General features: G+C 34.0%; 1 protein-coding gene across 3 annotated transcripts in view; it reads left to right on the top strand.

Annotated features, from left to right (window-relative positions):
- CHRM2 (cholinergic receptor muscarinic 2) overlaps positions 1-16756 on the top strand; it is a 198599-nt gene that overhangs the window by 163265 nt on the left and 18578 nt on the right. Inside the window, exon 1 of one of the 3 annotated variants that reach the window (XM_074193607.1) lies at positions 13542-13634. The exons of the other annotated variants lie outside the window; for them this stretch is intronic. The gene's annotated coding sequence lies outside the window, so the exon portion shown is untranslated. Of the gene's footprint in view, positions 1-13541; positions 13635-16756 lie in introns of those variants that run through there. 3 annotated transcript variants of the gene reach the window in all.

Below are 16756 nucleotides of genomic sequence, written 5' to 3'. Positions count from 1 at the left end.
GTGGATGGATAGATAAAATAGAGGCTAATATCATATGCTATATTCATCCAATTTGGTCATTAAAATACCCCATGCCTAATAATCTGACCTTATTTCATTTTTACTTATTTGTCATTTAGATCTTGTTATCAATAGAGCTTAAAATATGAAATTACTCTGAATCATCATTCTGGCAGTTGTTTACTATTTTTTAAGCTTCCAGATCATTAGTAACTAAACATAATGTGTCATGATGCACATGACCTCTTTCTACTCTATGAGAATGAATATTCTGATGTAGTTTGCCCCTCAGACATATCCCTCATATTAGCTAGATAATTCTGAGCTGCCACTAGCATATAAACAATCATATATCTATAACTGCTCTAGCAAATAAAGCTCTTTACTAATTGGCACTAGTCTAACTTTCTAGTCATAATGCATATGATGCACTTCATATGTGACATATTCTAACCAAATTACTTATCCTTATACATAACATTTCCCCTTACATTATTATTGACCTCATTGGTCTTTTTATCATATATATATATATATATATATATATATAATTGTTATTATTATGTCATTTATATTGCATTTTAATATTTGCAAAGCACTTGATGAATATTAGTTTATTTGATACAACACCGAGAGGGAGGTTCTATTATTATTCCTGTTTCATAGATGATGAAACCAAAATTGAAGTGAAATGATTTGCTGAGAGTCAAACAGATAGCACCTGTCTGAAGACAGATAATGATTAAGTCTTAGCAATTACAGTGCCAGTGCTTTATCTACTCTCTTGAGGATAAGGAATACTTATATTTTTCTTTGTAATCCCAATATATAACATAGCATAAATATTAATTGATGTTTAGTGAGTGAATAAGAGATAAACCATTAAAGTAAATGGTCAGGTGAGAACTAGGGTATTTGAGAAATTATGAAAGGGGGTTATATCTATATCTATATCTATATCTATATCTATATCTATATCTATATCTATATCTATATCTATATCTATATCTATATCTATATCTATATCTATATCTATCTATCTATATATAGAGAGAGAGAGAGAGATATATATAGAGAGAGAGAGAGAGAGAGAGAGAGAGAGAGAGAGAAAGTTTAGGGTGGCTAGGTGGCATAGTGGATAAAGCACTGGCCTTGGAGTCCGGAGTACCTGGGTTCAAATCCAGCCTGAGACAGTTAATAATTACCTAGCTGTGTGGCCTTGGGCAAGCCACTTAGCCCCATTTGCCTTGCAAAAACCTAAAAAGAAAAAAGAAAAAAAAAGAGTGAAGTTTAAACAGTAAAGTTTGTAATGGGTAAGAAATGGAAATCCTCAAGATAGGGCTTGATGAAATAGGAAGGCACAAGACATTAGGGTGAATAGTAAGTTGCTTTGGAATGTAGGGAGATTGGCAGATCAAAATGACAGAACCTGGAGGTGCTTGAGAAATTATCTATTGCAAATCCCCCAAAAGATTCAGCAAAGTGATTTGTCCAAGGTGGCAAAGCTAGTTATGAGCAAGAGTTGGGACTTGAATCCAAATCTGAAATGTCAATCTTAATGTTGCTCTACAATATGTTGCCTCTAATTTCACCACAAGAAACCATCTTAAAAACCTAATTGGAATGGATTTGCCCAAGTTCTTTCTGGTATGAATTACCTAGCTCTTTGGAGAAGGTGATGGGAAGGGGTGGATGCATAATATACTTTTATGTTGATTCTGAACCATTAACATTTCCTCCATGACTTTCCTGAAGAACGGCTAAAACAATCAATAAAACAATTAATTGAGTCATGATTTGTAGTATTTTTTAATTTTTAAAATCACACTGAAAATTAAGCTTGACAGCTAGAGTTTGGTCCCAGCACACCCTTTAGTCAGGCCCACGAAAAGAAAAATGAAAACAAAGTAAAGTATTTCAAAGTTTTCAATCATCAGAAGTAAACTTGTTAGGGCCTCTGGAAAATAAAAATTAACAATTTTCCCCTTGCTCCTCAAAACTTCAACTGAAAATGTTATGTTCCATTTTAATAAAGCTACATTTGATCAGTCTGAGTCCTTGGCTCATTCTTTGCAGGGTTATTTACATAGAAACATCACTCATATCTTTCTATTCATTTATATATAATTTACCAAAATATTGTTTTGTAAGAGGTATTTGATGCCAAGAAGTATTCTGAGTGATTTTAAATAAAGCTTTAAAATGCCCACACTGAAATGATAATAATAATGATGATGATGATGATAATAATACTGAATAAACAACTATGTGTTATAAAAGAACAATAATATAACCAATAGCCAATAGTCTGTCTCCTATGATTATTTTAAATACCTCGTAGAGATAAAATATGTTTATTTATTAAATTCTTTGAATTACCAATAGATTCTTTTTAAGTATTTATTTCTTTTATCAGAATGTTTTGCCTCAGAATAGCCATTTAATTTCATATTTTTAAAGTTTTATTGATGTCTTTTTTTTCATTACAGCAGTTTTTCATTATGTTCCTCTTCTTTTCCATTGAAGCCTTTGTCACAATGAAAAGCAACATCCAACTTCATCTGACAGCACATGCAACATTCTGTACCAATAACCTCCTTCCTTATCCTCTCAGAGGTAGAAGGAAACTATGTTTTAGCACTGATTCTCTGGAGCTGGGATTAGTCATTAAAAGCAATCTGAACTAGGTTTCTTTTTATCTTTATTTTCATTTACATTATCATAATCATGTTACAGATTGTACTCCTAGTGCTGTTTCCTTTGTTCTGTATAGTCCATAAAAGTCTTTCTGTGTTTCTTTATATTTCATTTTTCATTTTTAGGTCATAATAATATCTAGATGTATATTTTAGCTATTATTCAGTAAAGGTCATTTTGTGCAACCATTCATTCCCTATTATCAAAATAAAAAATAAATAGCCATGCAGGTCAACACTTCAGCTCTTCAAACTTTACCATCAGCTTTAAAAGCAATTGAACACAAAGGAGGAGCTAGAGGCAAATGTTGTATTTGTAGATATAAACAGTCACAGGAGTCAGAGTTATTATACAATATAAAGAGGCTACCTTATGATATCACATTTATATAACCCTTTAAGTATGGGGGTTTTTTGAAACTCCTTTAATAAATAATAAAACTACATAGTATTTATAGAATATTTTAAAGTTTTTGAAGTACCTTACAAAAAGTATCTCACTTTAACGTTACAACTTAAGTAGTAAATGAAATTATCATCTTTATTTTTCATATGACAAAACTGAGATAGATAGTTACACAGAGGCTTACACCACATTTTAATTCAGGTCTTTCTGAGTCTGAGTCCAATATTTAATTCCCTATGCCACTTAGCTCCTTAAAATAAGGGAATTCATCATGAAAATTAATGGGAAAGCAAATAAAAGTGAAATGTCTGAGATCACTGAGTGGGCCTCCATCATAAACTGAAGAATCTCATTTATAAAAATGATCATTTTTCCTGGGATATGTATACAGTTTTTGTTGTTTCTCCCTGCCACCAGCCTACTGGGCACTTTGTGAGCTGTGATGTCTCGTGCAATCTTAGGAGTATGGAATATTAAGATTTAGATCACACAGTATGCTGTAATGACTCTAAAGAAGCTTATTGCAGCCACTCTTGCCAGAATGAATGAGTAAATTCCTTAATTGTTCCTATTTAAAAGATCAGAGAATTATTGCCATTGTATATCTCTCAATATCATAATAACCATAAATTAAAAATCAGAATGCACTAACATCTTTAAGGTAAATGTCAACTTATCTTTCTCTGTTGTACCTACATACCAATTACATTAATATATATATATATATATACATATATATATATATAAAATCATTCAGAACACTTCTTGGCATAATATAATACATGATCAACACATATATGTGTGTATCTCAAGTGGATTCATGACTTAGTGGATGGAAAACAGAGTAATAAATATGTACATAAAAAGAGTATAAAAAAAGAGGATGCAAATGCAGTGTAGGAGTGAGAGGAGGTAGGTGACAAATAGAGCAATAAAGCTTGTCACCACAGCCTGCTAATGCTTATGAAACTGGATATATTGAGAGATCTAAATACCTGCTGGGTCTAAAGGTGTGCAAACCAGCTAAATGAGATCTTAGAAAATTTAATTCCTTTAAAGACATGGCATTCACAGCTCCACTGAAATAGTATAACATAATTTCATTTTAGGGATATTCATAGAAAAACTATGTGGCTGTAAGTACTCACAAAAGTGACATATAGTGGAATCTTGCTATTTTTATATTTGTCAACAACAAAATTCACTTCTAGCTCTGCTGTTTTTTTCTAAATTTGCCCAAAGGCAGAAATTTGCTTCAGAAAAGAAAAAAAAAGCCTTCTGCAAAAAAAAAGGAAATTATATTCTTTCTCATTGATTTATAAGTTTGGTATCTCTCTCTCTCTCTCTCTCTTTAACATTTCTATCTGTCTATCTTCCTATCTCTTTATAGAGAGATAGGTATAGATATAAATATCTATCTATCTATCTATCTATCTATCTATCTATCTATCTATGTATATACATATATTTCTGGTGTAAGGTAATTTTTTTTCTGCTGTAAGCCTAAGGTAAAAATTTTCAACATAAATTCAGAAGACGCTTACCTTTTGGTTTGATTGAGTTCTTATTAACTACTGGATTAATAGAAGCAAAATACAGTAGGAATCAGATTGCACAGTGAAATGAAGACTACTTAATGGAAGGCTGTGACCAATAACTAAAAATAGAAAATAAATGTGTCTGAATTCTAATTATGTAGAAGCTTTTTCAAACTTTTATTTCTGGGGTTAGTTGGCTGTTGTTCATTTGCTCAAAGAGGACCAAAATAAGATCACTGTGGCTAGGTCAAGGTACAGTGTGTCCAACCATTGTTGATTAGATCAATAAGAGTTTGAAGTTTCTACCCCAGGCCAGGTACAAATAGTCCAAACAAATATTTCACATTTTTTGAGCTACTGCAATTCAACTTTGTTCATAAGGCACAGCATCTTCTTTCATGTGGACATGCAATTCTGAGTGGTCTTCCATCTCTAACAATTGATTCTATATTTCTTCAGAGAATCCTTTTTTAACCATTTCTTCTCACTTCCATATGAATTCTTGCCTTGTATGAATTTTCCATAAAATTTTCTTTTCATAAAACATATATTTGACATTCAAACAACATGGACAAGTCATTGGAGTTATACTTACTATATTAGATGGAGATACTTAGCAGTACTGGGATAGACAATATATCCAGAACATGTTATACTATGTGTTTCTCTGTGATATCCACTTAGGCTTGTATTTTTGCTATAACTAATTAATGACATTATTTTGGAAATAGTTAATGTAGAGGACAGTTGACCAATCTCCATGATTCCATATTAAAACAAAACAAACAAAAAATATCCAGGGTTGAGCAACAACTATTATTCTCCCCTCTTCAGAATAGGAAAATTCCTAATCTAAATGGTCAGTAATACACTGGGGAAGTCCAGTTCTTATGCTAAGATTCTGTGAATCTCCTATTTTATTTCTTTTTGAAATATTTTATTAGATAGATAATTATTGGTAGAATTTCCTTTGCAATAAATAGCACTGAAAAATCCAATTCTATATAAGGAGGTTATTTCTGTTTCCCAAGGGACAGTCTTTGCAGCCTAGGATTGCATTAGCTTTTCTGGCATTCACATCACCCAGCTTTGCTGCTGTGGCTACAATGAATTTTGTTTGAAGGAAAAAATCCTGTATAACAGATTATATTTTTCGACCCCAGTTATTTGGCAGTCAATTTATTAAAAGATGATCTTGTCTTGGTGGCGCAATATTTATATACAGAACTGATACTTGAATATCAGTATTATGCAAAATATTCTTGATTAAATTGATTATTCTTTGAAAGAAACATCATATTGATGATAAAGAGGATGGTTAAAGTTATCTTTTTTGTTAAAAAATATTACTCATTTAAGAAACCAAATGGTTGTTGCTTGTGATAAATTTCTTCTCCTTAGAACCATATTCAGGTCATAGATTACCTAGCCCCATATGTTTAGGGAATAAGGTAATGGTTATAGATTGATAGTTCAGTAAATTTCAGAGTACATGTGGCAAAGGCAGTGGGGGAATTCAGGACTGAAGTAGTGAAAGGGAATTACAATGAGTGTCAACAGAAAATATAGGCAATTCCAGGTCACATGGGAAAAAGAAAAAGAAACGGGTTGAATCAGCACAGGTAGACAAGTGTTTAATTTCTTTGTTAATCACTTCTATCCCAAACAAGTAACTTCATATCATTAAATTGAATTTAGCCCAAAATTAAGCAGCCTGCTATGCTAGGATATGTGGATGAAAAGATAATAAGAAAAACAGACCAAAACTTCAAGGAGGTTTCATTTTGTTGGATAATAGACATAATATAGAAACATTATAGTTATTTTGTCTACCCCAGACATAAGAGTAGCAAAGCTTCAGGATAATTTGAAATTTACTCACTTCACATCTTAACAGAAGTCAAATAATTTGACAACAGGAATGGGACAATATCATTGATGGAAATCTAATAGATGGTACCTAAACTGAACTGAACTTTGGATAAAGATAAGAATTATAAGAAGTTGGAGTGGAGACCATAACACCTCTTACTCATGGCTCATCTTAGAACCTCCCTTGGCACCTTGGACGTAACTCACTTTGAAACAGACTATCAAAACTGAGGTCTAGATACCCTGGACATTCCTCCACATGGTCCACTTCCCTTCTTTCATTGGTGAGGTTCTCTTGGAGACTCAGTTTTGTGACTAGAAAACTCGTGATGACCTCAATATAAATATGAAAGAGTCCTTGGATGATTATCCCTTTATGGCAGGACAGAATTACCATTTCAGAACTTATCAATTAATCAATTTTTGATATTTTCCACATTTTTCTGAAGTGCTTTCTCAAATCCAAGTTTTAAGACATTTTTTATCTTTATTTTATATTATTTATTTTTTAGGAGAAGAAATCCTAGAACACAAAAGTTCACAGGGAATGACCTTGTGGCACTGCCTAGCATCATTGAGTTTGGGGGAGGAGAGCAGAAACCTTTGGATACCCCAAGGCTGCTATTGGTGAAGTCTTTGGAAGGGATGAGTTCATCTGAGATATGGCCACTGGAGATGAGGAACAGGAAGCTTCCTCTTTTAAGTAATTATTCTTACTAGCTTAATATTGATTAAACAATTGTTTTCACGATGATAAAATTATAGTCTGCAGGTTTCTAACTACATATTTCACAAAATCATAGACCAAGAAAAATCTCAAGGGATTATCAAGGTGCTTGCCTTTGCATAGATGAAGGATTATTCTTCACTTGGAGATGAGTGCTTTGCTAAACTTATTAAACGTTTATAAACTGATCTCCATCATTACACTTGTAAACTGGGAATCAGAGTTGGAGTGGGATTAGTTAGTCCATAGGTATCAAAATCCCCAGTGCAGCCCAAATCAGACTCCAGATTAAAATGTAACTAGGAAATGTTTCACAAAAATAACCAAAACTACAAAACAACATAAATAACATTAATTCATAGTTTTCTAAGTCAATATTTGTCTGGCAGGGATCTCTTTCTGAGTCTCACTACTGAACTTGACCAACCTCACAAATCAAGAAACCATTCCCATTATCACATCCCTGACAAGTAGCCATCCAGAATCTTGTTGAATAATTCCAATGATGTAGAGCTCATTAAGACTCAGGGCAGACTATTACATGCCTGGAAATTTCTAAGTGTTAGAATTTTTTTTCTTTTCACTGAAGCAAAATCTTCCTATCTATAATTCCCATTCATTTCCCCCTTAACTCTTCTATCTAGAGAAAAATCCCTCTTCTACATAATTTTCCGTCAAATTTTTAAGGCTAATTATTGCCTCTTCCAGTAAGCTTTTCTTTCATGCTAAACATTTCTTAATGTTTCAACTATTCTATATATATAACATAATTTTCATATCCTTCCCTATCCTATTTACCCTCCTATGATATATTTTTCTTGTTCAAGATACCATATTTCTATTAATTCAATCTATGATTCCACTGGATTTTTAATAGTTTAGCTTATTCATATTAATGATGCAATAGACTTTTTGTGATCCTCCACAAGCAGACTTGGACAATATGATATTTTACATTTGCTAATTGTCAGTTAAAGCCACTGCTCCTTGATCACTGCAACCTTTTTTTTGCTTTCCACCATATATTTCTTGCTGTACTAGATATATCCTAAGATGCATATGAAAAATATGCATGAAACTGTGGGAAGAACACTGGGTTTGGAATAAAAGAACCTGAGTTTAAATTCTTTCTCTGCCATTCACTCCCTGTGTAACCTTGTAATAGTCACTCCAAAACTGAGGACTTCTGTTTCTCCCACTGTAAATGACAGAGTTGTATTGGATAAACTCTAAAGTTATTATCAACATTCAGTCTTTGATCCTGTGATGCTCTATTTGAATTTTCATGGTTAAACTTGTCATTGCATCATTTGACAAAGGACTTCAGTTGAAATGACTGTCGTGGCATTATAAGCGGCTTTATTTTTATCTTTAATGATAGACTGGAACTACCATGTTGGCATGAAAGTTTCAAAGCACTTATATTTCTATATATTATACCTGCCCACAAGATTATAAGCTCCATGATGCTGTTTCATTCTATGTCTTCTCTAACGTCTGAAACAATGTTTTGTGCATTTTATGTACTTACCAAACATTTGCTAAAATGCATTAAACTAAATTGGCTAGATTCTGGAGTTGACTAGAGAAACACTGAAGGATAGAGAACACAGAGATGATCTTAGAGGCAGAAGAATCAGGTCCAATACACACATCTAACACATAATTGCAGTGTGATCATAGACAAGTCCATTAATCTCTCAGTGTACTTGGAAATTCCCTAAGATTATAAATTGCAGAGAAAAAGTCAACCTCTATTGGCAGAGTTTCCTTCCTTCAAATTTCATAAACTGTTCATAAACTGTTCATAAACTGACCAGTGTGAGGGTATAACAGCATTGTTATATTAGTTTGATATTGTAAGAGTAAATTAAAGGCATTATTGAATGTTCTGCTGATTCAGTGACTCATTGTTCTGAATTCTCCTTGGAAATTCATATTGTGGGAACCATCATCCAGTCTGCAGGTTTTTTATTACCTGCTATCCAGGTTACCTCCTACCTGTTAAACAGCACATATAGGCAATTGGGAGTAGCTGAGATGCATTAACCCAACCCCTTTTACTGACATGGACTTATCCAAATTGCATTTATCTCATTTCAAAAGTTCTCAGTAAATTTTGGCTTCATCTTGAAGTCCTGCCAATCTATGTCTTGTTAACTTGATGTATTTGAAATAGATGTTTAATTCTCTTTTTCCAGAAATTTGCTTTTGTTTATCGGGGTGAAAGCACAAAGAATTTTCCTTTTAATTACACCATTGTAATTATATAAGTATGTTAACTTATGATTGCATTATTATGTGAACACCGAGCACTGATCAGAATTTGTCTACAATTCAGACTTATTGAGAATTACCCAGATTGTAAAGTTAAGTGTCTTGACCATGATCACTCAGATAGCAAATATCAGAGGCAGAATTTGAACCCAGTTCTTCCTGACGCCAAGTCCATTATATCATAGTATCTACTAGGATCATATTTTGCACATTTTAATGGCATCTATAAATGGTTTGAGATTTACATTTTTTTAGAACTGCAATAACTTTCATAATCTTTTGATGATTAAAATTATTGGTGCTAATTATTTTCTATTTACTCATTATTATTATTATTTTATTTTTACAGCATAGAAAAATCTGCTATGAATTCATATCTATATAGACCTGTAACAATTTTCTGATAATGAAAAGAATAAAAAGTATTAGAATAGTACTACAAAAATGTTACCTTATTCTAGGTATTATGCTAGTACACAGATAAATGAAAGCTCCTCATTAGTAAATTGACCCATGTGATTGATTGTGTGTGTGTGTGTGTGTGTGTGTGTGTGTGTGTGTGTTGTGCTTGTAGGAGTGTGTGTAGGAGGATTGGTGAGGTATATATATGAGGGTAGGTATGAATGTGGACATGGCTGGATGGATACCTGTGTGTGTATGTGCACTTGCATAAGGTAGGAAAGAAATAGGAGGAAGAACCAGTCTTTTTTTTTTTTTTTTTAGATTTTTCAAGGCAATGGGGTTAAGTGGCTTGCACAAGGCCACAAGACTAGGTAATTATTAAGTGTCTGAGGTCGGATATGAACCCAGGTACTCCTGACTCCAAGGCTGATGCTCTATCCACTGAACTACATAGCCACCCCTAGGAAGAGACAGTCTTGAAGAAGGTGAGAGAAATGTCTATCTTCAAGAGGCATCTAGGTTTCAGTGAGTGCCAAATAATGGAAAAAGACAAAGAAAAATATCTAAAATGAAGGTATGTTTAAACTATAAAGTATCACAATAAAAAAGGTACCTTAAAGGAAGATAGGAACAAAGAAGACTGAGGATCAGATTAATAAGGGGTCAAAGCCAGAGCATCATTCTTTTAAAGCTAGGGGGGGAGCTATTTATTATTTTCTTATCTTCAGAGTGACTTGAGAAACATTTTATAGTCCTTGTTCATATTTGTTCTAGCCATTTCTTGATTTAAGTTCAGATGATAAGTATCATTAATTTCTCTCTGTTATCCTGTATTCAATTGGTCACTGCACTTATTTTTGTCAAAACTGTGATTGACCTGTCATCCAAGCACCAAAATTCTCTCCATCCCATGACTCTGAACTCATTTACTCCTATTCATTCACTTAAAACCCTTCCATCTTTGGGAATGGTTTCTCCCTTTTACAACTACTTTTTTAAAAGAATTCAATTAGATATTCTCCCTTTAAACACACACACACACACACACAAGTACAGTCAAAAATGTATGCATATATGTATAGACATGTGTGGACATATCTGGATATACAGATATATGCATGTATAACATGCTGATAAACATGTTTGTGACTATGGGCTAGTCATTTAACCATTCATTGTTCTAGGCAACTAAGTTGAACATTATAAAGGAAATATAGTTCTATACCTGGAAAGGAACCTCCTCCATTTTTGGAGTTCAGTAAATTTTGAGATTTTTTTGTACATAGGTCACTACCTAACACCATTCTTCATCCCCCACCAAAAGATAAAGAATTAGAGATTAGATAAGGGTATGTTGCTTGGTGATGCCTATTTATAAATCACCAATATGCATTTTTAAGCATCTAGTGTTTATAGGGAACGTAGGAGAATTCCTTTCCCATATGACTTGGTCTAAGTATCTTCTGAGATTCCTTCCATTTCTCAAAATCAGTGATTCTATAAATTCTTTGAAATATCTCAATGAATTTTATCAAATGTCTAAGATAATGAAAGGACCAACTGCAGTTGCAGAGCACTGAGTTGGAATCAGGAAAACTTATCTTCATAAGTTCAAATCCAATCTCTAATACTTGGCAAGTCACTTCATCCTATTTGTCTCAATTCCTCATATATACAATGAGCTGGAGAAAAAAAAGGAAAATTACTCTAGTATCTTTGACAAGAAAATCTCAAAATGGGGGCATGAAACAAACTGAACAGCAACATGTACTTTACCTGTCATAAATGCTAAGGAAAACAAAGAAAATGTGAAAAGAATATCTACTTTCAAGGTTATTAAAATGATTTATTAATAATAAAAAACAATGCTCTTCTTAATGTCTGATAATCATCTCCAAGTTGATATTTTGTTGAGTGGTTTAACATATTGTTATAAGGGGAAAAAATCAAAAAAGTTTAGATATTCTACTCCCATCAACTATATTGGAGAAAAGTCAGCATAAAAAGAATGGGGTAGTGAAAGATGGAGCAACTATTTTCGGGTGGTCAGGAAGTTAGAATTTGGAAATGGCACTTTTTTTTAAAACATAAGAAAGGGAAGGAAAACTTTCACTGCTATAGTCAACTATATGAAATTAAAGTGCTATAAGCATTACCTATAACTTTGAAAAGCAAAGAACCAGGGTTTAAGAAGATATTGTGTATTCTGTCTGGTTCTCTGTATCTGGCACTTTCTCATGCATAGGTTTTTCCTTCAGATTTACCCATAGTTAAGTTTCCATAGATGTATTCCTTCCTTTCTCCCTCCCTCCCTCCCTCCCTTCCTTTGTTCCTTCCTTCCTTCCTTCCTTCCTTCCTTCCTTCCTTCCTTCCTTCCTTCCTTCCTTCCTTCCCTCCTTCCTTTCCCCTCCTTCTCCTCCTGCTCCTCCTTCTCCTCCTCCTTCTCCTCCTCCTCCTCCTCCTCCTCCTCCTTCTCCTCCTCCTCCTCCTCCTCCTCCTCCTCCTCCTCCTCCTTCTTCTTCTTCTTCTTCTTCTTCTTCTTCTTCTTCTTCTTCTTCTTCTTCTTCTTCTCTCCCTCTACTTTTCTTTTTCTCTCCTCCCTCAACTTGTTTAATAGATTGTAGAAATTCCAAAGAGCAAAGTATAGCTTGATGTTAAAAAGAAAAATTAGATAATTATAACTATCCTGGAATAGAATGCATTGTCTCAGGAGAGCTCAGTTTCCTTTCATTGGAAGTTTTCAAGTAATTGCTATGTTACCATCTATAGAACATGTAGGAAAATTTCTTTCCTGTTTGACTTGGTCTAAGTATCTTCTGAGGTTCCTTCCATTTCTCAATGTCAATGATTCTATAAATACTTTGAAATATCTCAATAAATTTTCTCAAATGTCTAAGTTAATGAAAGGACTAAACATTATAGGACCTACTTTAAGGAATCTCTATTGATCTCCAGGTTTGTGATTTTAATTGACTTTCAGAGATCCTGAATTAGTTTTTCTAGTAGACATCTGAAACTCAACAAGTCCAAAATTGAACTCTATCTCTTTTCCCTTAACTCAGCTTTATTTCTAACTTCCCTATTAATAATAAAGGCAATACCATCCTCCCTGAGGCCTGTCAGCCTCTCTGCTCATTAAATTTGTGTGGCTTCCAATTTCCTCTAGAGTCAAATAAAAAAATCCTCAGTTCAGCCCTCAAAGTCCTTCAAAATGTAGCCCCTAGATCTAGCAACACTGGACTATTGGCTATTCACAAACACTACAACCTCCCCCCTCCATCTCTAGAAACTGATTTCCCTGGCTTCCTTTAATTCCCAACTAAAAATCTTATCTTCTACATAATACCTTTTCTAATCCCTCTTAATTGCAGTGCCTTCCCCTTCTTATTTCCTATTTATATTGTTTAACATTATATTTATTTGATTGTTTCATGTGTCCCCCCCCAATTAGATTTTAAGTTCCTTGAGGACTGGGTATATTCTTTGGCCTCCTTTTTGTATCCCCAGCACTTAGCACAAATATAGCACAGAAGTAGGCACTTTAAAATGTTTGTTGATTGATTTTGCTGTCATTCTTGTTCTTCTCTTTGTTTAGGCATGTTGAACTGTTTGTTTACCCCAGTTGAAATTTTCTTGGCAAAGATACTAGAATGGTTTGCCATTTACTTCTCCATTGTTGACTGCTCCATTCATTAAATAATTGATACCAATGAAAAGTAAGTGAATGGCCTATTTCCTTTAACCTGCATATGCTGTATTTGCAATATGTATCAGAAATTAGAGGACAGAGTAATGTGAAGTAGTAACAGGAAAGATTAGTGAAGATGAGGCTACTGGATTGATTGCTATTCCCTTACCCTCCTATCTCCTCCTTTTATCAAAAAAGTCTTCCCAGAGGATGGAGTATTTGAGTTCCATTTTGAAGAAAAAGACAAAGAGATAGGTAAATTGGCAGATGTGGAGAGTGGGAGGTTGTTCCCATGTCAGTGAGAAGCATTATTTTTGGCAGACTGGCAAATGTGTGTATTTTGCGTGTTTACATATTAATAAAGACTAGGAAAATCTTTGTGTTTTTCACATTCTAAGAAATGATGGAGCTTTTTGACTTATACATTTGTACTTATTTGAAATCAGATTCAAGAATGCTGCCTTAGCCATTTCTGCCTCTGTCTTCCACATCAATTGGACCCTGCCATCAGGCACATGTGGTCTGATTATCCCTTTCTTCTTTACCAATTTCTAAACAATACACTGCGCTGTTCAGACAGCTTACAATATTATGCTCCGGTTCCCTGGGTGAAAAATTTTTGCTAATCTTGATTTTTTTTCACTTCCTTCAAAAACTGATTTAAAATTAAGTATTGGGATAGAATTGTCTAGTGTTTTTTTCTCTTTCTCTCTTTTCTTTCTTTTTTTCTTTCATTGCTTTCTTCTCTATTTTCTGCTTTTCTTCTTTTTTCTTTCCTTCTTTTTTCTCTTTTACTTTCTCTCATTTCCTTCTTTCACTTTCTTTCCTTCTTTCTTCCTCCCTCTCTCTCTACCTTCCTTCCTTCCTTTCTTGCTTCTTTTTTCTCCAGAAAATTTTAATAATCTCTTTTTTCTAACCTGATCAGATTCAACTATCTTTAGGGTTCTTAAGTGGGTTATCAAGCAATAGTCAGTCGTCCACTCCCAGGGCTCTATCATATTCATATCCAACTTTTTTTTAGGTTTTTGCAAGTCAGATGGGTTTAAGTGAATTGCCCAAGGCCACACAGCTAGGTAATTATTAAGGTCTGAGTCTGGATTTTAACTCAGGTACTCCTGACTCCAGGATTGGTGCTTTATCCACTGTGCCACCTAGCCATCCCCAGTGATGTCAGACTTAAAGAAGACTTTAGACTTACAGCAGCTCTTCACTCAGTGCTCATGAGATCCATCAGTTTCAGTCTCAAACACGGGTTGGGATTATACACATGTACCACCACACCTGGCATTAATTTCTGACTTTATGCCTCCCTTTAGACTTTCAGATGGAAAAGATTGTATTGTATAGAAAGTGTGCTGAATTTTAGAAACAAAAAAGACCCAGAACTGAAATTTAATGGCATCAAATTGAGCTCAGGGTTGTGTGTTGCATTGGTAGAAGTGCTCACTTGGATAAATTCACAGATTGTGGAAATATTTAGACTTCTTAACTAGATTAAAAGCTCCTTGAGGGTTGGAAATATACTTTCTATTTCCTTTTTATTTCCCTTTCTTCCTTTCTCACTTCTTTCTTGCTTAGTACTCCTCTCTTTCAGTGCTTAATATAGAGTTTAGTATATAGTAAATGTTACTGAAAGCCTAGGTGTGCACCTTGGAGGAAGATGAATCCCTACAATCATAGCAGGGCTAATGAAAAATTCAGCAGTCACCTATACCTCTACTGTAGATACTCTTTTTAGGTGCTTAGGGACAAGTTAAAAAATTTTTAAATGATCCCTCAAAACTTAACCATTAATGTCTTTCTATAAGGCTGTAGCTAGGAGTTCTTAGACATTGCTCAAAATCAATTGACTGGTTAGTCTGGAATGGTAAAGGGATTCATGAAATGAAGGGTCCAGTATTAGTGCATCCGTGTCAGAACCAGATGATCCATCCTCCAAAGAGTTAGGCTGTTTCTCTAAATGGTAGTTGTGGGGTTCCAAGTTCCTAATCCAAAGGAGGAAGGGTGCTGAGAAAGCAAGTCACAAAAGAAGATGGGATGGCAAACAAGAGCCGAGTGAATGAGAAAGGAAAACTATAAGGCACTGCAGATCATAGGAGTGCTGTGAAGAGAAAGGCTACCTTAGCAAATATTGTCACCCAAGAGGAGAAGCCCAATCAAATGACCCTAATCATAATTTTTGTTCTTCCCCATTTAGTGAATTTGATCATGATCTTAAGGAAGAAAAGGATGCAAAAACCAGTCAGGATTTGTTTAAACCCTAGAGAACCAGCAGCTGGGTTTATAATGTTCAAAGTTTGTAGTGAAATCAATTTCAGCTATCAGAGCTAGACCATCTCTTTGGTCCCAGTCAGAAACTCTTTGTCCAGGCCACTAAATGTCATAAAATGAGTCAAAACATAATTAGTGATTTGTGGCGTCTGTGCTAATGTAAGCAAGCAGTGTTATTAAGATGATAATAATAATATCATTTTATATGAAACCTTTCTTCTAAGGATATCAGAGTCCTTTTGTAGACATTCATTTTTCTTTATCGTCTCCCTATGAAGTATTTCAGCAACGATTATTAAATTCCTGTTAGAGAAACAGGAACAAGGAATTACTTTGTGTTTGTGTGTGTGTGTGTGTGTGTGTGTGTGTGTGTGTGTGTGTGTGTGAGAGAGAGAGAGAGAGAGAGAGAGAGAGAGAGAGAGAGAGAGAGAGAGAGAGAGAAAAGAGACAGAGAGGAGTGGGAGGGGGAATTTAGTTCCTCTCCATCTCCCATAAAACAGCAGTAATGACCAAGTGACATCAGCTCCTCAAATTAGGAATAATCTCTTAGCCACTGAAATATAAGCACTCATAATGTTTCCAGGCAAATAGGAAAACTAAAATTGATATAAAGACAAATTAAAATATTAGATCTATTAAAGATAAAATAGATTATATAATTAGTCATCAATATTTTCTCCTTCAAGAAAGCTCTTGTTTCAATATTGAATTGAAAGTCAATTTATTCCATTTTGATTCTCACTTTCTACAGATATCAAGGTACAATTATTATTCTATTTTTAAGGCTTGATTAAAATGTGAATAATCATTATCAACAATAAATAACTTATTAAGCTTTAAAAATAAGAGGTCCAACTGTTACATGGCACCTTTACCCCT

The sequence above is a fragment of the Macrotis lagotis genome, chromosome 7, assembly GCF_037893015.1.
Source record: "Macrotis lagotis isolate mMagLag1 chromosome 7, bilby.v1.9.chrom.fasta, whole genome shotgun sequence".
Lineage (NCBI taxonomy): Eukaryota > Metazoa > Chordata > Mammalia > Peramelemorphia > Peramelidae > Macrotis > Macrotis lagotis.
Note: the sequence above shows the minus strand (reverse complement) of the source record. Positions and strands in the feature narration are given on the sequence as shown.